Source organism: Stomoxys calcitrans, chromosome 3 (assembly GCF_963082655.1).
Source record: "Stomoxys calcitrans chromosome 3, idStoCalc2.1, whole genome shotgun sequence".
Taxonomy (NCBI): domain Eukaryota; kingdom Metazoa; phylum Arthropoda; class Insecta; order Diptera; family Muscidae; genus Stomoxys; species Stomoxys calcitrans.
Genome location: NC_081554.1, coordinates 95589652 through 95615932, shown reverse-complemented (window position 1 = coordinate 95615932; position 26281 = coordinate 95589652). Strand labels below are relative to the sequence as shown.

The 26281-nt window shown below is 38.4% G+C and overlaps 1 protein-coding gene and 1 long non-coding RNA gene across 6 annotated transcripts in view; one reads left to right on the top strand and one right to left on the bottom strand.

Annotated features, from left to right (window-relative positions):
* LOC131995841 (uncharacterized) overlaps positions 1–26281 on the bottom strand; it is a 205841-nt gene that overhangs the window by 52455 nt on the left and 127105 nt on the right. The window lies entirely within an intron of this gene.
* LOC106084863 (metallophosphoesterase 1 homolog) overlaps positions 1–26281 on the top strand; it is a 162895-nt gene that overhangs the window by 88777 nt on the left and 47837 nt on the right. Inside the window, exons 1-2 of one of the 5 annotated variants that reach the window (XM_059365029.1) lie at positions 19480–19551; positions 19625–19712. The exons of the other annotated variants lie outside the window; for them this stretch is intronic. The gene's annotated coding sequence lies outside the window, so the exon portion shown is untranslated. Of the gene's footprint in view, positions 1–19479; positions 19552–19624; positions 19713–26281 lie in introns of those variants that run through there. 5 annotated transcript variants of the gene reach the window in all.

Genomic DNA, 26281 nt, shown 5'->3' with positions numbered 1-26281 from the left:
GCATCTGACTGTTCAATATCTATAGCATCGATAGATATCAACGATTGTAGCGGGTCTGTGAATCGCTTGTGAGACAAGAAACAGCACTGCGTCTTCTGTGCGTTAAAGTCTACTCTGTTCATTATACCCCATTCGGAAATGGCCAACAAATCCTGGGAGAGCATCTCATCCATAATGCGCCTACTGTCCACAATTTCTTGAGGACTGGGCCTATCATATCAATCAAAATAAGAAAAAGGAAAGAGGAAAGGACAGAGCCTTGTAGCACATCTGCGGTCATTGTATACTCATCTCATAAAAACCCATCTACAACAACCCGTATAGTGCGATCTCTAGAAAGCTCGATATAAATCGAACGAAGTTATTACCGACTCCAAAAGCGACAAGCTTTGATAAAAGTGAACCGTGCCAGACTCAGATATCCAGAGCCACGACCTTACTCTCACCAAACTGGTGGACAGAGCGACTCCATCGTTCCCACAAAAATTCCATTAGGTCTCCCGAAGAGCGATTTCTGTGGAACTCGTACTGTCTGTCGCTAAGAAGGCCGTTGGACTCTAAGTATCTGACAAGATAATGGTTAACGATACTCTTCATAACCTTGGAGAACGCGGAGCATATCGTAATTGGCCGGTAATTCGCAGGGTTGTTCGCTTCACCTTTTTTGGAGTTGCGCCGGGAAAACTCCCGCACGTTAAGCAAGGTTGAAAAGGTTGCGTAGTGGACGAGCAAGCGTCGAAGAACACTTACAAAGAACAAGTGTTGATAAACCGTAAGGCCCTGGAGATTTATTAACGTCGAGACCGATTCGGATGAAATTTTGCATGAGTTGTTTTATTATGATTTACAACAACTGTGCTAAGTATGGCTTAAATCGATCCATAACCTGATATACCTGCCAAATAAACCGATCTTGAATCTTGACTTCTTGAGCCACTAGAGGGCGCAATTCCTATCCGATTAAGCTGAAATTTCGTATGACGTTTTTTGTTATGACTTCTAACAACTGTGACAAATATGGTTCAAATCAATCCTTAACATGATATAACTGCCATTTCAACCGGTGATCCAAGGAATTGGATGATCGTTATGTGACCGAGCGTTTGTTTATAAGCTTAATCCGGCCTACATTGGAATACGGTTGTGTGAGTTGGAACCCATTCTGCAAGTGCTATGCAGATAGGATTGGAGCAGTCAAGGTACAATTTCCTCTTTTTGCGCTTGGAGGCCTACCATGGCTTGATTTATCAACGCTCGAAAGAAGACGCTTGATGCTTAGAGTCCTATTTATGTAAAATTATAGCGTGTTCAGATTGATTCCCAATTCATATCTGGCGAAGTATATTTTAATATTCCTCTCCGACATACGCGGCTTTGCAAACCTCTTAGATATCCTTAATTGAGATGTAATTACGAATAAAACCATCAGCAGCGCTCTTTATTCGATGTCTATAACGAACTGCATAATACTATACCCTCTTGTAGTGAAGAATTATTCGTCTGCAGCTGGTTGTAGTAGTTGTCAGAGATAACTGTATTCCTTTTAATGTTGTGTAATATCTATGTTGCTTTTGACAGAATGTGTATTAGAGGTGGGCACTAGCGTCCTGTGATTGAATTAAAATTCTTTGTGCATGAGTGAGCGAAATCAAGCTCACGACAGTAATCTGTAAAAAAAATATCGAAATGTTGACAAAATTTTTTGCATTCTCTCAAATTACACGGTATTTTAACGTGCGAATTCCGGCACACTGTCACTATTGGAGAAGTATGAAAGAAGTAGACAAAATTTCTGTCTACAGATGCATAAAAATGAAAAGAGGAAATAAGTGGCATTGCATAGGTGATACATGTTATACATTGATATTCGTAAGTTCAAATGCTGTATGATTTGTCACGCGAGCTTGCGTAAACATGAGTCCACACAAAAGACTCTTGCATGGGTAATATTTTTTTTCTCGTGAGCGTGGAGAGAGCGGAAAATCTCTCACGCTCACATCTCTAATGTGTATAGATGTTAGTTGTTGTTGTTTTTCGGCCTGTGTGGCTTCATTTTTCCTGTGTTGATGTTAAAGCTCGAGGTCGAGGTAAAGTTGAGCTTGAGTTTAAACCAACACAGGAATAACGGAATGTGTATGTTTATCAAACTCTTATATTTTAATGGCTGTTAAATTTCGGACTATAGGTGTAGACAACCCTACGTAATGGGAGGTGGCTCCCACGTAAGCCAATTCTTGCAAGCCAACAAAAGCCCTATTTATTGCCAGATTTCATTGAAATTCGGAACAGTGTTTTCTGTTAAACCACTTGACATCCATGACAAATGTGGTCTCGATCGGACTATATTTGAGTATAACTGCCATAAAGACCAATTTCCGATTTCAGCACCAAAACCTAAATATGATTCAAATCGGTCCATATTTGGATATAGTGCAGTTATAATAAATTAGTACAATAAATTTACCCATATTGGTCGGAATCCAAACTTCGGCAAGGCCGATATTAATAAGTTTGTACATGTTTAAAAAAAAATTTTATATCATTAAATTAACACGAGATAATTAACTTTCATTCATTTAACTTTCATTAAATCGTTATCGAAAACATATTAAAGAACTGATTTTTACCAAAACCGTCCATATTAATGTGTGAACAGAGTACAGGTCGCAATTTTCATCCAATCATCTTCAAATTTAGCACAGGCATTTTTCGTGGTAGGCAGAGGCGAATGTGATTGGCGCGGGAGCGAACGAAAAACAGATCCTTCACCTTCTAAATCTCTTTCTTCAAACACCCATTAAATAACTTTGACATTTTGGCATCCTATATTATCTTTTAAACTGTCTAATGAGTTTCCGAAAACAGAACAAAGTATCCATCATTAATTGGTGGTTTTACTGTTTCCTTTCCGTACATTTTTTGGCTGTGTATATATTTCCGGCATAAACTCTGTTATCAATGAATGGGTAGCCCTACATGACCCATATCGGATTGGTTCTCGTACACATTAATATATACCCCAATAATCGTTGCATTAAGATTAATGACATTTAACTCACAATAACTCGAATGCCCACATACACCCATTATTACACTCGGCATCATAGGATGGGTGGTATGATAACTTCGGAATGACCCTTTGGAGCTAATCGCAAAATAAATTAAAATATTTCCATTCTGATTACCACTTTTAAAATACTGATACAAATACTTTCAAGTTTATATCATTATTATATTTATACGTATTTATATTGGTTTATACCTTCCTACTTGATTTTAAATGTTCTTGAGGTACACATCTTCTTATCTTATACATAAAAGTGGATATGAAACTATGTAAAAGTTCCAGTATCTGTATTTTATTTATATCTGGTTTTCCAATTACGACTTCAAAACGTTTTTTAAATAAAACGCTAAACATTTGAGATATTTCAAAAACTTTATTATCGCCTTGAAACCCAATCAAAACATTCATAAATGGAACTCGACTTCGTTGATATGGCCAAAGCGGGCACGTTTGCAGCTGCCAATATGTTGGACTCAATTTTTGATGACTCGACCACACATTTCAGCGGAAATGGTCGCTATTTCGACTCGACTCGACCTGGCCATTTCCTGAGACAACACTCTCATCAAACTTACTCTTCAACAAATCGATTGTAACGTGTGCTGTGTGGCACCTTCCTGTTGAAACCACATGTCATCCAAGTCCATATCTTCCAATTCAAGCCAAAAACAATGTGTGCGCGGTAGCGTTGTTCATTCACGGTAACGTGACGATTGGTATCGTCGATAAAGAAGTATGACCTTATGACGCCGCCGGCACTCAAACCGCAGCACATGATTCGTGAAGCACATGTGGATTTTCACCTGCCAATAACCTAGAAATAATCATTTACAGAGGTAGGAGCAGTTGGTCAACAACAAATTTGAGTATGCTACTAGTTCGCGCCATTTTTGAGTATGCTACTAGTTCGCGCCATTTCGCTGTGTATGTTGTGGTTCTTAACTACAATGCACACACACAACCGAACATAATGAAAACTCGTTGACAGATAGTTCACTTCACGAGAAAAAGTTGTACTCAGCTGTTTGGGAAAACGCATATCCTCCAGTTTTATCCCAATGAGCGAAATACGAAATATGATGACGACCGGTTAACAATAACACGTGCCGCAATGGCGCACATTGGCGCGGACAGAGGAAACAGATGGCCTACGAAATTTTGAAAGAACCTATCTTATGTAAAATTTTCCAACGATTTCAAAAATGCTAACCACAAAAATGTTAGATTTTTAATTAAGGTTTAAAATTGACCAATTTTCTATTTTCAAAAAACTTGACATAGTGAATGTGTAGAGATGGGCGATGGGTAAATACCCAAAAGGTATTTACCCGGTAAATTGGGTAAATTGGGTAAATACCCGGGTATTTACCCATTTATTCCCAAAAGCTGGGTAATTATAATTTTGCAGATATCTTGGGTATAAAAAACATTTTTCAAAAAATTGTTGATTATTTCGTATTCTTTGTATAAAAACCTAATTTTCTGATTTCATAAAATCGGATTTTAGTTATATATAGCCGCTATATAGACCGATTTCCAGACTTAAAGTCTTGAGGCTATAAATTGGTAATTTTTCATCCGATTTCGATGAAATTTGTCACAGTGTGTTCTGGTAGGCCCCTACCCATTCCAAATCTGTCAAATGTGGTACAGATCGGACCATATTTGGATATAGCTGTCATATATACCGATCTCGGGATGTTGTGTAATGAGCCTATGAAAGGAGCATTTTCACTGTTTCCAAGCGTTGCTTATTTACCCGGTTGAAACCCATCTCTATGAATGTGGAGAAAGTTAACAATAAGTATGCAAAATTTGGAGACTCTAGTAGGTCCTGGGGCTGACATGGAGCGTTTATGCTGGTCACCTCGAGCAATTCAAATTTTGTAGTGCAGCCAATTTAGCATTTATAGGCCAATCATCATGATTCTTTTTCCAGAGCTCGTGAAATCCTACTAAAAATATGCCTATCTGTTTACGAGATAATGGAGTTACAACAATTTTTTTTGAAGATTTTATCTTCTTTGTGGAAATTTCATAATTTTTGAAATTGTGGAAATATTTTTTTACCAATTGCAAATCTATTTACACCATTCAAAAATTCTCCAAATAATAAACAAAACTTTAATAAAAGTTGTTCTTTCCTACTGAAAGTTATACGCTTTACAACATAAATCTTGTAAAAAACGCTAAATTACAAATTATGATGAAAATTTTACAAATATGATAAAACGTTTTCAAGTTTTTTGCCTGTGATGATCAAAAAATTTTACAATTATTGTTTGTTTCTCTTTCGAGACGACGAGCTCAATGATCGGAGATTGTTTTTGCGGAAAAGGAAAGCCAGAGTTAACAACACACACCAACCACTATGGGAAGCGTTTCGTGATTTGGTTGCACTCATAGAAAAAAGTTTGCTGAAAATAGCAAGCACTGTCTGCTGAATATTAGTAGCTTCTTTTGCTGCTATTATAGCAGTAGTTCTGCTGTTACAGCAGGAGTTCTGCAATTTCAGAGCAGAAGGCTGACTGCTGAAAGGTTTGGTGTTTGCTGAAAGGTTTGGTGTTTGCTATAAATGACTGCTGCTTTATTATGAAGGGGATGTTAGAAGAAAAAATAAAGTACAAATGTAAATGTGTGTCTCATTGGATGTTTATAATCACCACTGAATTTATACTTTCCATAGTCTTTTTCCTTTAAATTTAGAAACAAAAGACATGCCAGTCATGTACACATTAATAGAGCATGGACAAAAAAGCGAGCGAGCTCAGCCACATTTCGAAATTTCTAAAAAATTTTCCAAAAAAAATGGCTAAAATAGCAGGCATACATAAAAAATAGCATTAACATTTTTTCAGCAGATTTTTGTACTTAAACAGTAGATTTTGTTAGATGAAAAAGCAGTTAGAAATGTTTTTTAATACAGCAGCCCTGTGTTTGCTGAAATAGAAGTAATGTCTGTTTTCCCATTTTCAGCATACAAAAACTGGTGTTTTAGCAAACATTTTTGCTGTTTTAAAAAACAAATTTGTTTGAATGAACATTACGCCATTTCGCTAAAATTAAACAAATAGGCCAATATGGCGATTTTGATTCTTCCAAGCCTAAAAAAACAATTATATTATTAAATTAACACGAGATAACTTCAGAGTTAACTTTCATTAAATCGTTATCGAAAACGTTTTGAAGAACTGATTTTTATCAAAACCGTACATATCAGGTCGCAATTTTCATCCAATCATCTTCAAATTTAGCACACGCATTTTTTTCCCAATTGACAAGGCCGTTCGAAATTGGAAAAGATCGGTTCAGATGTGGATATAGCTCCCACATTTATGTTCGTCCGATTTTGAGAAATAATGCAATAAAGTGCTCATTTGTTAACCGATTTTCTCGAAATTTTGATATTGAGATATAGCTTCCATAAATATGTTCGTCCGATTTTGAGTAATGGGCAATAATGTAGTCATTTGTCAACTGATTCTCACGAAAATTGCCATATATATAACCTCTTATAAGTGTTGACATTTTTGTTAAATTTTATAAAAATCGGTTCAGATTGAATTTTATCTTGCATATAAAAATATACATCACCCTATGTGCAAATATTATAAAACCGTAGTTATTACAATTTAAACATATTTGCTAGAAATTTGATACGGATACTATAACTCATCTGAAAACCTTCCCCGAAGTCCATCACGTTTGGAATTAAGTATATCGCCCAATTGGTACTCATAGGGCAGGTGTAGTGTATTATAAAATCGTCATCACCTGACTTTTGTCTTTCCTTACTTGTCTTATATATAAAAATCAATTTGTGTTTGTTTGTAGGTTTGTGTGTTCCTTATAGACTCAGAATTCAGCCAATTTTCTTGAAATTTCACAGATGGTACAAATTGATGCCGTGGTGAAAATAGTGTACTACATATTTTTATATCTGAAGGGGGAGCGGACCCCCTCCCCCTTACCCTAATTTTCAGAAACGCCAGATCTCGGAGATGGGTGGTGCGATTTAAGCGAAATTTTGTGTGCACTCATATAGTACCCTAAAAATAAAAACTTGGTATCCAAAGTTCGTTTAGGGTACCTAGGGGGGCCGCACCACCCTAAAACCTACCAAACATATATTTAGACCAATCACGACAATATGGGACTCAAATTAAAGGTATTTAGGATTAGAAAGCGTACCTGGTATCCAAATGTCGGATTAAGTGTTTGGGGGGGCCACCCCAACCCCCAAAACACCCCTAAATCGGACATATTTACCGACCATGGCAATATGGGACTCAAATGAAAGGTATTTGCGAGTAGAATACGAATCTAATATCCAAATGTGGGACCACGTTTCTGGGGGTCCACCCCTTCCCCAAAAACCCCCCAACAGGACTTATTTACTGACCATGACAATAAAGGGCTTAAATAAAAGGTATTTAAGTATAGAATTCGAATCTGATATCCAAATATGGGACCAAGTGTTTGGGGGGCCGCCTCTCCCCAAAAACATCCCCCAAGGGGAAAAATTTACGACCATAGCAATATGGGGCTCAAATGAAAGACATTTGGGAGTAAAGCGCGAATCTGATATCAATATTCCGGAAAAGTGTCTATGGGGTCAACCGACCCCCACAACACCACCCAAATAGGAAGTATTTGCTGACTATTGCAATATGAGGCTCAAATAAGGGGGTTTTTAGAGTAGAACACGAATCCGATTTATATTTTCAAGGCCAACTTACTGAGTGGCCGCCCATCCCCCAAAACACCCCCAAGCTGGTCATTTTTGCCGACTATGGAAATATGGGGTTCAAATTAAAGTTATTTGGGAGTAGACCACGTATCTGATATCAACATTAGGGACCAACTGTCTAGCGGACGTCCCTCCACCATAACAACCCCCAAGAGAGAGTGGAACTAAATATTCATAGGTTTTAGGGCCAATACCCCAAACCGGATATATTTGCTGACTTTTGCAATAAGGAATTTAAATGAGATTAGAAAACGAATTTGAAATCCAATTTTGAGGCCAATTGCAATATGGGGTTCATATAAATGATATATAGTTATATGAGAATAGAGCACGTAGCTGATATATTTCCCGGGCTTAGTGTTTGGGGGACCACCCCAATCCCCAAAACACCCCTAAATCGGGCATATTTACCGACCATATCAATGTGGAGCTTAAATGAAAGGTATTGGGGGATAGAGCAAGAATTGATACCCACTTTCGGGACCAATTTTCTGGGGGTCTACCCCTTTCCCAAAATACCCCACAAACAGCAATTTTTTACTGACCATCGCAATATGGGGCTCAAATAAAGGTATTTGGGAGTAGAATACGAATTTAGTATCTAAATGTAGGACCATATATTTAGGGCTTCACTCCTTCGCCAAAACACGCCCCAAAGGGTAAAAATTTTTCGACCATGCCAATATGTGGCTCAAATGAAAGGGACGCCTCATCGTGTAACCTCCCCTAAACCAATGGTAATATGGAGTTGAAATAAATGGTACTTGAAAGAAGAGCACGATGCTGATATTTTTTCAGGGCCAAGTGGCTGGGGGACCACCTCATCCCCGAAAACACCCCTAAATCAAATATCATGAGAATATCGGGCTGAAATAAAGTATTTCAAAAAGAGATTACACCTTACATCCAAACTTAAATTCGTAGACCAATAAAGATCATATAGGATTCAGATAAAGGCACTTATATTCGAATTCGATGTTAGTCAAGCGATATACTATTTTCGTAGCATGGTATTTCACTAAAAGCTCTTTAATTGTCAAAAATAAATATTCCAAGAAAAATTTTGCTCCATATACAGTAAAAGAAGGTGCAGCAGAGCGAGCCCGGGTTAGCTAGTTTTTTATAAATTTGGTTAGGAATAACTTCCGGCATATACAAATTAAACCCGGATTATCCGTTGTTATATAACCAGGCCATACTGTGGCATGTATGTTGGGGCGAAATCATTGTGCAAAATTTCAGCCAAATCGAATAAGATTTGCGGTCTCTGGGGGCGTATTATATGGAAGTTTTATCAGGGTTAAGACCATACTTGGCAAACATTTTGGAGATCCCTGGAAAAATTATGCAAAATTTCAGCCGAATCAGATAAGAATTGTGACCTCTAGCGGCTTACGAAGTACAATCGGGAGATCGGTTTATAAGGGAGCTATATATACGGTTATGAACCGATTGAGACTATACTTGACTAGAATATTGAAGGTTGTTAAACAACAGTCATCTGTTTTTGCTAAATCTTACCCATATATCGGATGAGCATCGCGCCCCTTAGAGGCTCAAGGAGTAAATTCGGGAGATCGGTTTATATGGGAACTTTATAAAGATATAGAAGGCAATCAATACATATAATTGGAGTTGAATATTGCTTGATATTGTAAACGTTATGACAAAATGAATATGTATATCACTTTCCCTATGAAGCTGTGAAAAATAAATAGTCAATATACACTGAAAAAAGGGTATCGTACAATGTAGTTAAAAAATTTACCCAAATTTGGTACGTATAAAAGTTTTATTACGCTTTATGAAAATTTTCTCCTCTGCTGAAAGATGAAAATTTGCTAAACTAAGGGAACATATCCTATTTTGATCGAAATTTCAATTAGTTTATATATTTAAGATGGGTATGGAAATTTCCTAAAAATGTTTCGTTATAATCAGTTTAAAAATATTTAATACACGTTCAATACTACTCCCGGAAGTGAATATTACATCTTTAATATTAATCTGTGACATGCTAAAAAAAAATTGTATGGAAAAAAAAAATTGTAGCAAATTTATTTTGCAAATTCTACTATCTAATGCAAATAAAACCTTACTATTAATTTTCATAAAACAGGAAAAAGAGAATGGTTTTAAAAAATACATAAGAAAAATGTTTATGAAATTGAGTTTGCGGACTTGCTAATTTGAAGTTCATCATGTTGTAGAAGCAAGTAAAAAAATAATAAATATAAAAATTTTTAATTTGTGTAAATAAAAAGAGGTATGTAATTCCCTAAAATATGTAAGTGCATTTTAAGGATATTTTTCTTGGCTGCCAGTAAAACATATACCTATTTACAAGCGGGATTTATTAAAATCTTTTTTATTTACATTTTTGGGCCCGAGTGCATGCCGTAAAACGAGTGGCTGTGTGCGAATTGGCGTGTTCCCACCTAGACAATTATCTGCTTATTATCGTTTTGATAGGAAGTTGTGTAATGGCTTAGATATAATGTCATTACGACGATTGGCATAAACATCTTCTCAGACAGCCAGGCAGCCATTAAACCCTGGAAAACGTATTTCTAAACACAAAAACCGCCCTCGAGTGTCGCAGATTTCTCAACGAGATAGCTGAACAGTTCAAAATTCACCTGTTCTGGGTGCAGGGCCACAGAGATATCTCAGGGAATTGTAAAGTGGATGAGCTTGCGAGAATAGGAGCTACCTTACACATTCCAGGGATACTGGAATCTAGGGGTATGACTCTAGCGACATGTAAGCTAAGTTTTCAGGACCAGGCCCGAAGGCCAACAAATGATAGATGGTCACAAAGAGGGGGCTGTGAGCATTCCAAAACTATGTGGCCTAATCTAGACTTGTAGAGGTCTACTGCTTTGCTGTCATTGGATAGAACAGACGTCTCAGCCCTTGGGTCCGTCATGACAGGTCACTGTCTAATCGGAAAACATGCTGACAGACTGAAGGTGGCCAGCAACGACTTTTGCAAAAGCTGAGTGGACATAAAAGAAGAAAAGACTATAGAACACCTTCGGTTTATGTGCTCCACACAAGCAGTCAGAGGGAGTTCCACTTTAGGTTCTCATTTCTTTGAGAATCTGTCTAATACAGCGGATGTAAACAATCGCAAGTTTTTGGGCTTGTTAAAGCGATCTGGATGGTTCAACGGTAGGAACTAGAAGGCATCTTCCTTCTTCTGAGGTATCACAATGGACGAAAACGTCTAAGTGAGTCTGATGGCAGACTGCCACTTAAACCTAAACTAATCGAACCTAACATTCCCTAACAATACCAAAGAGTACATGTTCGCTTTGGGGTTGTTAGGGGTAATGCTACGAAAGGAGTGACCAATATGGTGTCTCAAATGAATGTATAGCCAATTTAACATAGAAATGTGGCTTCAAGTGTCAAGTGCCTGGGGGTCATTCAAACATCAAAACCCCCCGAATATGACAATATGGCACTTAATTGCGAAGGTTTTGGAAGTATAGTACGAATCAAACATTAACATATCCCAGCAGAAATGTTTTCTCTAAATTGGAAGCAGTGCATGTTTTGTTTTCATACCGTAAGCATTATTTTGAAGCGCTTATCCCTTCAACGATGAATTCATTAAATTTTGGGAAAGAAATTGAAAATAATTAATAAAAAATTACAGCTGGGAATATTTTTCTTGCTACTCTATTAGCGCAAACTTCGATGCAGTACTGTAAGCGGGTGCTTCCAATCTCGTTTACAAAGTTGCAAGAGAGTATGCAATAAATATTTCGATTTTCTCTCAATATTTAAAAAAAATTAAGGGAGAGCGGGAGAGAGAGTGGTTTTAAAGATTAAAAACTGGTTTCACCCAAGGTTAAAGACGACAGACTTCTTAATGCTGGTTTCGAATGTACGTACATGTGCATTATTTCTTTATTAACAATTTACGTATTTAACTCTAATCGATTTTGTAAAAATAATTTAAAATCAAGTAAAAAGGCGTTAAATTCGGCCGGGCCGAACTTTGGACACCCACCACCTCGGTTATATATGTGTAAACCACGTTTCGTCCGGTGAAAAATGCATACCTTATGCCTCATAGCAGCTATTAAGACATTTGATTCGATTTAGACCAAATACTTATAAGTACAAGTCATTGTTCAATTGCGCCTTTTATGAGGCCAAGACTTTAAATCGAGATATCGGTCTATATAACAGCTATATCCAAATCTGGACCGATTTGGGCAAGTTTCATAAAAATGCCGAAGAGCCTAACACAACTCACTGTCCCAAATTTCGGCGAAATCGGACAATAAATGTGCCTTTTATGGCCCCAAAACCTTAAATCGAGAGAAAGGTCTATATGGCAGCTACATAAAAATCTGAACCGATCTGAGCCATATTGAGGAAGGATGTCGAAGGGCCTAAAGCAACTCACTGTCCCAAATTTCAGCCAAATTGGATAATTAATATGGCTTTTATGGGCCTACGACCCTAAATCGGCGGATCGGTCTATTTGGCAGCTATATCCAAATCTGGACCGATCTGAGCCAAATTGACGAAGGACGTCGAAGGGCCTAACACAACTCACTGTCCCAAATTTCAGCATAATCGGATAATAAATGTGGCTTTTATGGGCCTAAGACCCTAAATCGGCAGATCGGTTTGTATGGGGGCTATATCAAGATATAGTCCGATATAGCCCATCCTCGAACTTAACTTGCTTATGGACAAAAAAGGAATCTGTGCAAACTTTCAGCTCAATATCTCTATTTTTAAAGACTATAGCTTGATTTCAACAGACAGACGGACGGACATGTCCCATCCCCATCCTTCGGTGGTGGGTATAAAAATATAGTGTTTAAGTCGTTGGGTTTCGTGAAGGCCAAACCTACTCAAAGAGACATGTAGCCTGCTTAAGTCAATCTGGGTCTCAAATAAAAGGGTTTTAGAAGTAGAGTACGAACTGGCACTTAAACATGAAACGAGATCATGAGAGCCCGTTCCGTCTACCTGCAAAAGTCCCAAACGGGCTCTTACTTACACATGAAATGGCCATATGAAGTCTCCTTAAAAAATTAGTAAACGGACTTAAAACCCTATCATAACGATTGCTGTGCTTTATTTACCAGTCTAGCGGATTCGCTAGCTTATGGATAAATAAACGCTCTTGCTGCTAAATGCTTTATACTTTAACGTTGGTAACACTGACGCCACATCTGAAATAATTAAATATCAACAAAACAAGCAAAATAAGTCATTTTATTTTTTAATAAATGTTTCTGGGAGTTCATAAATGTGATTTTTTTTTAAATCCTACGCAATTTTGCCACTTCAGAACGTTTACTTACTTTACTTTACTTTAATTGTCTATGACAGAAAATTTGTTCCACTAGCCGAACGTAGAATAGCGTTCCATGCGCCACTTGATCTTTCCATCGGGCTTTTGGTCTTCCCGGTTTGCGTGTACCACCGTGTTTGCCTTCAAAAGACTTCTTAGCTTGAGCTTCTTCATCCATTTTGACAACATGACCTAGCCAACGCAGCCATTGTATTTTGATGCGTGTAACTATGCTATCGTCGTCATACAGCTCATACAGCTCATGGTTCATACGTCGCCTATATTCTCCATTAACGCAAACTGGTCCATATATTTTACGAAGAATCTTTCTCTCAAATACTCCAAGCACTACCTCACCTGCTTTTACAAGTACCCATGCTTCAGAACCATATAACAACACGGGTAGTATCAGTGTCTTGTACAGCGTAATCTTCGTCTGTCGAGAGGTGACCTTGTTTCTAAACTGCTTACTTAATCCAAAATAACATCTGTTTGCTAGTATTATTACTATTTGCTTTATATCAAAACTGGTGTCATTCATTTCGGTTATGGCGGTGCCGAGGCAGATAAAGTTACCGACTATCTCAAAGTTGTGGTACCCAACTTTCTCCGTATTCTTTATCTGCTCGATTGTACAAGTCGTTTTGGGAGTCATCCATTTCGTCTTATCTCCATTTACTGCTAGACCCATTTTCACTGACACTCTTTCGATTCTTTCAAAGGTTGCAGTTACTACTTCCGGTGACCGACCTATGATGTCGATGTTGTCGGCATAGGCGAGTAGCATGTGCATCTCGTATAATCTTCTCCAGCAGGATATTAAAGAGATAGGCTGTCTCCTTGTCTGAAACATCGCTTAGTATTGAATGGTTCGGAGAGATTCATTCCTATTCTTACTGAGGAACGCGTATCAGCAAGTGTCATCCTGTTTTATTAATTTTGCATTGATACCAAACTCAGACGTGGCTTGAAAAACCTTTGAATATAAAGGAGTATCGAAGGCGCCTATGTAGTCAACAAAAAAATGGTAGTTGTTGATTTGGCACTCTCGGGTCTTTTCCAGGATTTGGCGCAGTATGAATATCTGGTCTAGGGTGAACTTACCAGGTCTAAAACCGCATTGAGGGGCCCACTTATCTCATTGACTTTAAGTTTTAATATTTTACACAGTACGCTTGAGAGTATCTTATATGCGAAACCAAAGCCATCGGTTTGATGTTTAATTCTTTGGTAGAATTTCCGGACATCATTCTGACCCTTGTACATCTCATTCTGACTCTTGTACATCTCGCTCACGTCTTTCAATTTCCTTTTTCTTTCTGCCGAATAGACGTTTCTCCTCTCTCCTTTTCTCCCGATGCCTTTCCTACATTTGGCTGCTACTGATTGCAGGGTTGCTCTATATGCCGCTTTCTTGGCTTCAGTAGCATCTTGACACTCTTGGTCATACCATGGGTTTTTTGTGGAGGCTTCCGGTACGGGCAATAATTTGCCATTGCGCCATTATATCATCGGAAAAAGGAGTGCTTTCATCAAGCAGTTGGGTCAGTCGAGTGGAGTATGCCGCTGCCATCTGTTGTGTTTGCATCCTTTCAAAGTCCAGCTTCCGTGCAGTGTCAGATCGTACTTTCCTCGCCATGTTCAAACGGGTGCGAACCTTTGCTACAACAAGGTAATGATCCGAATCTATATTCGCTCCACGGATTGATAGTACATCTAACACGCTTGATGAACGCCTTCCATCTATCACAATGTGATCAATTTGGTTCCTCGTGTTTTGATCGGGTGACAGCCATGTGGCTTTGTGAATTATTTTATGTTGAAATCTGGTGCCATTAACTACCATGTTTTTTGCCGCGGCGAAATCTATCAGCCTCACTCTTTGTCTTCCGTCAGGGCATGGGCACAAATAAGGCTGATGGTGAAGAATTGGCTTTTATGCGGATTGTGGCTAGCCTATCATCAACCGGAGTAAAGTTGGAGACAAGGTGTTTCAGTCTCCGACTAACCATAAATCCACAGCCAAATTCATGTCTCGTGTTATGGCAGCTATAGTATAGTTCGTCACCGTTTGGTGTTGTAGTGTCGCCATTCTCAGTCCATCGCACTTCCTGTAAGGCGGTAATATCTGCCTTGTACTTCTCTAATACATCCGCCAGCGCGTATACTGCACCTTCTCTATAAAGAGTGCGGACATTCCAGGTGCAAATCCGCAAATCATGGTCATTTTTTAGTTTGCGTGGATCGTCAACATTGGGGGGTCCGTTTTTACCAATCCTTTGTTTCTCATAGTAGTTCTCATTAGTTTTCCGTGGGCGGGTTACTGGCTCAGCGCCTCAACAGCATGGGTTTTGTGGGATTGCACAAGCGGCGAGCGGCGAGTTGTGGCGAGCCACTTGCTCCAAGATCCGACGCTCGCCTCCAGCTGCCCCTAACCTGGGAACAGACGCTGATGTTGGCCATTGGTTATTTAAAGGCGCCAATAACTCGCCTTGTCATCTCGAGTATCATTGGCACTCAGTATTTAATAAAGGGCCAGTGCCACCTGACTCCTTACTGAGACTCTCCTCTCGAAAATCGCTGACTGCCCGCGGCAGCATTTGCAGCTACTTCGCATAAAAACGGAGCTTTCGACAATCCGCAACCTGTGCACGCGCCAAATTGAATGATGACACCATATATTTTAATAAACTGCGATAAGATTAGCCGCTTAGCTAAATGGGGATAACATTTTTCTCCAATCAAACTAAGCGAGAAAATGCGCTTAATGGGTAAATAAAACATCCCTGATATTGGTCTTAAATTATAGTCGTTTAGAAGTGGGGACATAAACACGGCTCAAAGAACAAACACATCCCAAGGGAACAGGTAGCCTGATCAAATGGAAAATAGCTAGGAGTAGCGTACGAACCTATCATTGAAATACAAAGTTAAGCCCTGAGGGCCGCCAAAAACCTCAAGTAGATATGCAGCCCTATAATAGCAATATGGAGCGCAAATGAAAGGTTTCTGAAACTAGAGTAGGAATTCGATGATTAGTTTAGGATAAGCCATAAAAAGTATACCAATGTAGACCCAAAGGAACCTATGAAGCTTTGAAAATATTTTGCTTCTAACATTACAGGAAATAGTTTCAAGCTTTTAACTTCTAAGCAATAGTTAACTTATTTCCTACACATTAATGCAAATTTGGGCAATTTTAGGCGTAAAGTTTTTGGTTAGTAGCATAAATATGACTTTACTTGATATTTTGTGTTAGAAAATTTTATAAAATTGAGTTCAGAAATTCAAATAAAAAAATAAAATGAAAAGATATTTTCGAATTCAACTTTTCCCATCTGAAAACAGCAGAAAACGTTTGCCGTTTTTGCAAAAAATTACTGATATCCCATTTCTGACAGACTTTCTATGGTTACACCAAAATTGTTTGTTGAATTCACAACATTGTACACAAGCATTTAAAGCCAAGATGCAACCAAGCCTAGAGGTTCGGATTACAAATATAATGAAATTCTTATTCTCTGTTTTTTAGAAAAAGGGTACAGCGGAGCTTGCCTCTGTGAGCTCATTTATATATTAAAGTAACAATTTAAACTTCAGTAAAATAACTAAGACTACTTGGCCTTAAACTCGCATAATGTATTTTATTGGAGTATAAAATCCTTTATTCTGACTGCTGTTCCAACATGAGATATAAAACATTATGCTGCATTATTTAAATATTGGAACACTGGCTCAATGAATGTCATGTTCATATTTACCCTGAAACATAGTTTCAGTTGGATATTGACACGTTTAATGGATGTCAGTCACTGCACGATTTGTCATAGAAACAATGTTTAGCATCGAAATAGACAACTAGCGTTTCAGGTATCCGAGTTAAAAGTAGAGCATTTTTTGTCGCATTGACAAATGTTTACACATAAATTCGATTCTATTTGTACAAGTTTAATACAAAAAAGGTGATAAGGCCCAATCGTATATGTACGGCTGTATGGCAAAGGTGGTTTGACAATTAAAGACGTCATTGTTGATTTGGAGGAATAAAATATGATCACAATTTTTTCTGGCAGCATAAAGAATGAAAACGACTAACTAATGATTTATATCGATATATTCGAATCTATGGATTGGTTGAAATCTCGATGTTCAAGGCATTATGATGCTACATATAGCTGTTGCAATTCTATCCAATTGTTTTGAAATGAACATTAAAACATTTTATCATTGACCAATTCAAATTTTTGACGCTTCAAGCTTTCAAAATCAAAATCAGATATTGGTTGAAAAAAGGTTTTGAGCGAAAAATATTTCATATTAATTTTAAAAATTAATATTTCATATTAATCACAATAAATGGTAATAATATGGGTACATATAAGTAATTGCGGATTTTTTAAAAGAAAGTAAATGCATTTTTAATAAAACTTAGAATGAACTTTAATCAAATATATAATTGCCATTTTGTTCGATAACCTTTTGCCATCTTCCTGGCAAATTTAGTATTCCACGCTCATAGAACTTCTGGCCTTTATTTGCAAAAAACTGAACCAAGTGCGATTTTATAGCCTCATCATTGCCGAAAGTTTTTCCATTTAAGGAGTTCTGCAAAGATGGAAATAAATGGTAGTGTGATGGTGCAAGGTCAGGGCTATATGGTGGATGCATCAAAAGTTCCCAGCCAAGCTCACTCAGTTTTTGGCGAGTGACCAAAGAGGTGTGTTGTCTAGCGTTGTCCTGGTGGAATTTGACACCTTTACGATTGACCAATTCTGGTCGCTTCTCCTTGATGGCTGTATTCAATTTGTCCAATTGTTGACAGCAAACATCCGAATTAATCGTTTGGCTCCTTGGAAGCAGCTCAAAATATACCACACCCTTCCAATCCCACCCAACAGACAGCATAACCTTCTTATGGTGGATATCAGCCTTTGAAGTGGTTTGAGCTGGTTCACCATGCTTGGACCAAGATCGTTTTCGACTAACGTTGTTGTAAACAATCCATTTTTCATCTCCAGTTATGATTCGTTTTAAAAACGGATCGAATTCATTGCGTTTAAGGTGCATATCACAAGCGTTGATTCGGTTTGTTAAATGAATTCCTTTCAATACATGTGGTACCCATATTAAAATTGACGCCAAACAAACAAATGTAAACAAAAATGTATTACCATTTGCCGTATTTGATTTGACAACCATAGAGTTATATCGGTAACTATCTCGTACAACTTGGAGCTGGAAATCTATCCAATAGGTCTCCCATGTGCTTATTGAACGTTTTGGGATTTGTTTACACTTAATTCTATCACTTCCGATGTCCTCCATAACTTAAAGAGTTCATTGTTCATTACTGTTATGACATTTTTATACCCCCACCGAAGGATGGGGGTATATTCATTTTGTCATTCCGTTTGCAACGCATCGAAATATCCATTTCCGACTCTATAAAGTATATATATTCTTGATCAGCGTAAAAATCTAAGACGATCTAGTCTTTAAAAATAGAGATATTGAGCGGAAACTTTGCACAGATTCTTTTTTTGTCCATAAGCGGTTAAGTTCGAAGATGGGCTATATCGGACTATATCTTCATATAGCCCCCATATAGACCGATCCGCCGATTTAGGGTCTTAGGCCCATAAAAGCCACTTTTATTATCCGATTTTGCTGAAATTTGGGACAGTGAGTTATGTTAGGCCTTTCGACATCTTACTTCTATTTGGCCCAGATCGGTGCAGATTTGGATATAGCTGCCATATAGACCGATTTCTCGATTTAAGGTTTGGGCCATAAAAGGCGCATTTATAATCCGATTTCACTGAAATTTTACACAGTGACTTATGTTAGGCTTTTCGACATCCGTGTCGTGTATGGTTCAGATCGGTTTATTTTTAGATATAGCTACTTAAAAGACCAATATTTTGTTATACACAATTTAACAATGACTTCTACTTTTTAGTATTTGGTCCAAATCGGAACATATTTCGATCTAGCCGCTATGGGGCACAAGGTATGCATTTTTCACCGGACTTTGACGAAAGGTGGTTTACATATATACCCGAGGTTTTGGGTATCCAAAGTTCGGCCCGGCCGAACCTTTTTACTTGATTATATATTAGCCCCTTTATACTTGTTTAAATATATTAGCTGTGTTCGGGAACTCAAAAATTTGTGCAAATTTGCACAAATTTTTGCTGGAAGTCGTACTCTATTTGCCAGCAAAAAAGAGAGAGAGCAAATTTTGACAGTTCGAAAATATAGAACCTGCAAATTTCTACTGGGACTTTTTTTTGCCAGCAGAAATTTGCAACTTTGAACAGATATTTTGTTAGGGTCAGCTGTTTTATGAAAAGCAGCCGTTACATGAAAATACAAAAGCTAAGACCAAAATGGATCAAAAAGGCAGAGGTAAGTAAAAAATAAAAATATTGTTTATTGGTAATTATTAAATTTGTTGCATTTTTATTTACTTTTAATGAAGATTCAAGGCAGCAGCTAGTGTTCAGGCACAGAAAACACCCCAAATCAAGTTGTTATTTTACCTCAAGTGGGTTGTTTTACATTAGAAGGTAAGTGCAAAATTTGTGGAATTATTTGGAAAATATTGAAAAATTAATCCTCATCAGAGAGCTACGATGGAAAAAAGTAGTGCAAATTAGTCTGCCAATTGTGAACGGATACAGATATCTTCAATGATAACACAGTGTCCATAGCCGCCACATTCCCAAATAGAAAGCACCCTTAGCCTCACATCAGTGGTCGCAGCAATTTTTCTAGCCACAATATCCAGAAGCATTAGGTAATTAGTCCAAGGTTCCTTTGTCACTACAACAAGTGCTGCAGACAAGGGACTTGAGAACGTTGTTTCCACATTTGTATACGGTGATGGCATGTAAATCAGTTGTAGTCCTATGCAGCCTTCGAAATGCATGCTGATGCTCGGCGAATAAAAATTGTCCAACGGGGGGATCGGAAGGAGTAGTCCTTCATGCGTCTTGGCTACTGATGTAAGAAGACAGATCGGTCTGTACGACTTCCCCTTGCTCGTGTCCTTTCCAGGTTTCAGAAGCGGGATCACACCGCCCATCTTCCAAACATAGGGTACTATAATAGTGTTTAGACAGGCTGAGGACCGTTGTAAGATACCCGATTCCAGGCAGATCCAGATTCTTCAGCATCAGTGTAAAGCTTCCGTTTGGGACCAACGTCTTGCGCGACTTGGCGCCACGGATGACATTCGTAGCTTCGTGCACTGTATATTGTGATGGCTGTCCAACAGAACGGAGATCACAGATACTACGAATGGCTCTCCTTCTAGCCTTGTCACTCTTGGGCCAATAAATTGACGTTTATCTCAATAAAATACATCACAAGTATCGGCAGCATTTTTTTATTAAAAACAATAGTTTCCTAAACAAGCAGATAAAAAAACCAACCAAAACAAAAATCAGCTGTTGTTCTGCAAATTTTCACTGGAAGTCGTTCGCGTACTTTTGCTTGCAAATTTTTTAAAAAGAGTAAAATAACTCTTGCTCTCCTCCAAATTTTTACTGGACAAGTAAGCGAACAGACCTATTGTTGTTTGAGAGTATTAACGTTACTGTTTTTACGTCTTAATATTAATGGTGGAAAGCTCAAAACATATTAACACGTCAAATCATGGTTGGTGTGGTGTATCTCCTGTGACTTTTATTTTTCCATTGCATACAATTTTTGATCATTAACCCTTTCACTACCGAATTAAAAAAGCAATGACAAAATTTTTTTCCCTTTGCTACTAGTTAACTGGAGTGCCAAGAAGTGCAAAAATCAAATTTTCGAAGATATATGTTAGTTGGCTTTTCCGTAGAAAAATTTTCTCCTGAGAGGACAGTGGTAGTCAATGAAGTCATTGAATCGAAGGTTAATAAAAGATTTTCGTCTTGAAAAACGCATTATTTTGCATTTGAAAATGTTGAGTTGCTTAACGTTAATATTGCACCATTCATAAAAGAGAGCATCTTACTTTACTTTAATTCGCTATGACAGAAAATTTGTTCCACTAGGCGAACGTAGAATAGCGTTCCAAGCGCCCCGATCTTCTGCGCTCATTCTTAAATTTCTGAAACCAAGTTTCGCGGTGTCTACCACCACTTGATCTTTCCATCGGGCTTTTGGTCTTCCCGGTTTAAGTGTACCACCGTGTTTGCCTTCAAAAGAGCTCCTTCATCCATTCTTACAACATGATCTAGCCAACCCAGCCGTTGTATTTTGATGCATGTAACTATGCTATCGTCGTCATACAGCTCATACAGCTCGTGGTTTATACGTCGCCTATTTTCTCCATTAACGCAAACTGGTTCATATATTTTACAAAGAATCGAATCTTTCTCTCAAATACTCCAAGCACTACCTCATTCGCTTTCACAAGTACCCATACCTCAGAACCATATAACAACGCGGGTAGTATCAGTGTCTGCGTAATCTTAGTCTGTCGAGAGGTAGCCTTGTTTCTAAACATCTTACTTAGTCCAAAGTAGCATCTGTTTGCCAGCATTATTCTTCGCTTTATCTCAAAACTGGTGTCATTCGTTTCGGTTACGGCGGTGCCGAGGTAGATAAAGTTATTGACTACGTCAAAGTTGTGGTTTCCAACTTTCCCTAATTTCTTTATCTGCTCGGTGGTACACGGCGTTTTGGAGTTGAAACCATACATTTCGTCTTATCTCCATTTACTGCCAGACCCATTTTGACTGAATCTCTTTCGATTCTTTCAAAGACTGCAGTTACTACTTCCGGTGACCGACCTATGATGTCGATGTCGTCGGCATAGGCGAGTAGCATGTGTTCTTTTGTGATTAGTGTGCCATATCAAATCACATCTGCATCTCGTATAATCTTCTCCATCAAGATATTAAAGAGATCACACGATAGGATGTCTCCTTGTCTGAAACATCATTTAGTATTGAATGGTTCGGAGACTTTTGGGGCAGTGTGAATATCTGGTCCAGGGTGGATTTACCAGGTCTAAAGCCGCATTGATAGGGCCCAATTATCTCATTGACTTTAGGTTTTAATCTTTCACACAGTACGCTCTAGTATCTTGTATGCGACGGGGAGGAGACTTATTCCTCCGTAGTTGGCACATTCCATCTTATAGTATGTATAGTTCGTCACCGTTTGGTGTTGTAGTGACGCCATTCTCAGTCCATCGCATTTCCGGTAAGGCGGTAATATCTGCCTTGTACTTCTCTAACCATATAAATCTAATTTTATCATTATGAGTGTATGACTAACCTTGTCGAAAGCTTTACTAAAATCCGTATATACGATATCAGTCTGGGTTTTGCAGGGGCAAAGCATCGTTGACAAGACATGTAAATTCTAACAGATGTGTTATGGTTGAGCGTGATTTCTTGACACCGTTTTGACATGAAGAAAGCAATAAGCAAGCTTGATGAGAAATAAATTCAGTTAATATATTTTCCATTAACTTCGGAATAGCACTAAGTATGGAGATACCCCTGTAATTACACTGCTAGATTTAAGCAATGGCATAATAAAAAAATTTTCCTATCTGTGGTAGATATCCAGATTTTAATGTATGATTAAACAGCCTCAATAAAGGTTAAGAAACTTGATGGGCACACTGTTTCAAAACGCTAGCCGGACACCATCCGGACCAGCAATAAATGTAGATTTTATTGACTTTAAGTTTTGTTCTATTGTGTCTTCATCTATCAGTGAAACATCTAAATTAATAAAATGTCTTATTATATAAGGATATTCATAATAGCGTGTGTAATATTTATCGGAATAACTAGTTTAATTTTTTAAAAAATTTCTTTTACAGTTTATTCTTGCTATTTTTATACCCACCACCGAAGGATGGGGGTATATTCATTTTGTCATTCCGTTTGCAACACATCGAAATATCCATTTCCGACCCTATAAAGTATATATATTCTTGATCAGCGTGAAAATCTAAGACGATCTAGACATGTCCGTCCGTCTGTCCGTCTGTCTGTTGAAATCACGCTACAGTCTTTAAAAATTGAGATATTGAGCTGAAATTTTGCACAGATTCTTTTTTTGTCCATAAGCAGGTTAAGTTCAAAGATGGGCTATATCGGACTATATCTTGATATAGCCCCCATATAGACCGATCCGCCGATTTAGGGTCTTAGGCCCATAAAAGCCACATTTATTATCCGATTTTGCTGAAATTTGGGACAGGGAGTTGCGTTGGGCCCTTCGACATTCTTCGTCAATTTGGCTCAGATCGGTCCAAATTTGGATATAGCTGCCATATAAACCGATCCTCAGATTTAGGGTCTTAGGCCCATAAAAGCCACATTTTATATCCGATTTGGATGAAATTTGGCACAGTGAGTTGTGTTAGGCCCTTCAACATTCTTCGTCAATTTGGCCCAGATCGGTCTAAATTTGGATATAGCTGCCATATAGACCGATCCTCCGATTTATGGTCTTACGCCCATAAAAGCCACATTTATTATCCGATTTTGCTGAAATTTGGGACAGTGAGTTGCGTTGAGCCCTTCGACATCCTTCGTCAATTTGGTCCAGATCGGTCCAAATTTGGATATAGCTGCCATATAGACCGATCCTCCGATTTATGGTCTTAGGCCCATAAAAGCCACATTTATTATCCGATTTTGCTGAAATTTGGGACAGTGATTTGCCTTAGATATCTTTCTTCTATTTGGCCCTGATCGGTTCAGATTTGGATATAGATGCCATATAGACCGATCTCTCGATTTAAGCTTTTGGGCTCATAAAAAGCTCATTTATTGTCCGATGTAGCCGAAATTTGGGACAATGACTTGTGTTGGGCCCTTCGATATTTGTCTTCAATTTGGCTCAGATCGGTCCAGATTTGGATATAGCTGCCATATAGACCGATCTCTCGGTTGAACAATGACTTGTAGTTATAAGCATTTGGTCTAAATCGGATGATATCTATAGAGCTGCTATGGGGCTTAAGGTATGCATTTTTCACTGGATTTTGACGAAATGTGGTTCACATATATGCCCGAGGTGGTGGGTATCCAAAGTTCGGCCCGGCCGAACTTAACGCCTTCTTACTTGTTCAGTTTATTGTTGCTATTTCTCAGCTTAATATAATAAGTTTACGCGAAGCAATCGCCTTACCACACGAAGGCGAAAGATTTTCGTCCTATTAATCTGAGATCCTTTATACAGAAGACTCTCGAGAGATTGATAGAAACATGTCACAGGGCAAAATCCCCAGAGATCGCCTGTCTCAACAAGATACTGAAGACTCTCGAGAGATTTGTAGAAATATGTATATCTTAGGCCAAAATCCCCGGAGATCGCCTGTCTTAGCAACTGCATGGATATGGTAAGGCCAAGTCCACGGAAACCGCCGTTCACGACAGCCCTTCTCGACTTGCTGTTAAATATACAATGGTAACATTGAAGGTGGTTTCAATAATGTAAACACGACGTCAATTATAAAGCAGCTGAAGTTTCTAGGCATCAACACTACCGTAAGAAAGTTTATCAATAACTTACTTACTAAAATATGCATTACAGGTTTAGGATCCGTAGATCTAAAAAGATGGGTCAGCAGGAGGTGTACTGTCGACTCTATTTTGGAATAAAACCATTAGCAATATATTATTTTCTCTGAAAGAAAAAGGTGTAAAAGTGATTGCGTATGTAGACGACGTGCGGTTAAGGGAAAGTTTCCCGGTGCTCTTAGAGACATACTTCAGGAAGCCCTACGCACGACAGCGAAGTGGGTTATCGAATGCGGTCTAGGCGTAAATCTTTTCAGCAGAAGATACAAGTTACCATCTGTCTTCTTGGGAGGGGTCAATGTTCGATTTACTGAAAGCGTAGAATACTATGGATAGGAAATTGAACTTCAAATCAAATATTTTGGAAAGGTCAAGGAAGACAATTCTTTCCTGTACACCTGCAAGTGAGCCATTGACAAAAGTTGGAGTTTAACCTATAATACTATATGGTGTTGTGGTCTGGTGGACGGCGCTTTAAAAGTCCACCTACTGTTCAATACTCAGCCGGATTTAAGGGATGGCTTGTTTGTGCATCACAGCCGCTCTGAAAACGACATTATCTGTTGCACTGAATTTAATTCTACAGCTAGTGCTTCTGAATATTGTGGCTGGCCAAATTTCTGCGACCACTGCTGTGAGGCTAAGAGCGGCATCCACGGGCATATCAAGCGGAGATCATTGCAATTATGGCTGGGATGGCTGAGATATAACGTTATGAAGACGATTGGCATAAATATATTTTCAGACAGCCAGGCAGCCATTTTATCAATAGGGCACCTAATTCTGAACTCTATAACCGCCCTGCCCTCAAATGCAGCAGGTCTCTCAACGAGGTGGCTGAACAAATAAAAATTCATATCTTCTGGGTGCCGGACAACAGAGATATCAAAGGGAATTATAGAGCAAACGAGATTGCGACACTAGATATATGGTCACAAAGAGGTGGTTGCGAGCATTCCAAAACTATGTGGCCTAATCTAGATTTGAAGAGGTCTACCGCTTTGCTGGCTATTACAAACGTCTCAGTCATTGTGTCCGTCATGACAGGTCTGATGGGAAAACGACTTTTGCAGAAGCTGTGGGGACGTCGAGGAAGAAGAGACTATGGATCATCTGCTGTATGTATGTTCTGCACTAGCAGTCAGAAGATGCTCCATTTTAGGTTCTCATTTCTTTGAGAACTTGTCTGATTTAGCGGATGGAACATTCACAAGTTATTGGGTTTTTTAAAGCGCTCTGAATGGTTCAATGGTAGGAACTAGAAGTTATCTTCCTTATCCTGTTCCTGTGGTATCGCACAGTTGGAGAAAATCAATTTGAGAACGGATAGAGATAATTCTTTGAAATTTGGGATGGTTACTGCAAGGCCCTAAGTGCTCCAGGCTCCTCTTGGCAGGCTCCTAAGTTGATCACCTCGACATTTCGAAAAATTGTTCGGGCTGCCAAAGCTTTATTTTTGCCCCGATTTTGCTGAATAGTGCTCGAAAATCCCTTAAAAAAAATCCTTGAGGTATACAATATCTCCACTGTCTTCGGTGATGCACACATTTTATTTTTTAATTGTTGAAACTTTGGCCGAAAGACGCTTCGTATTT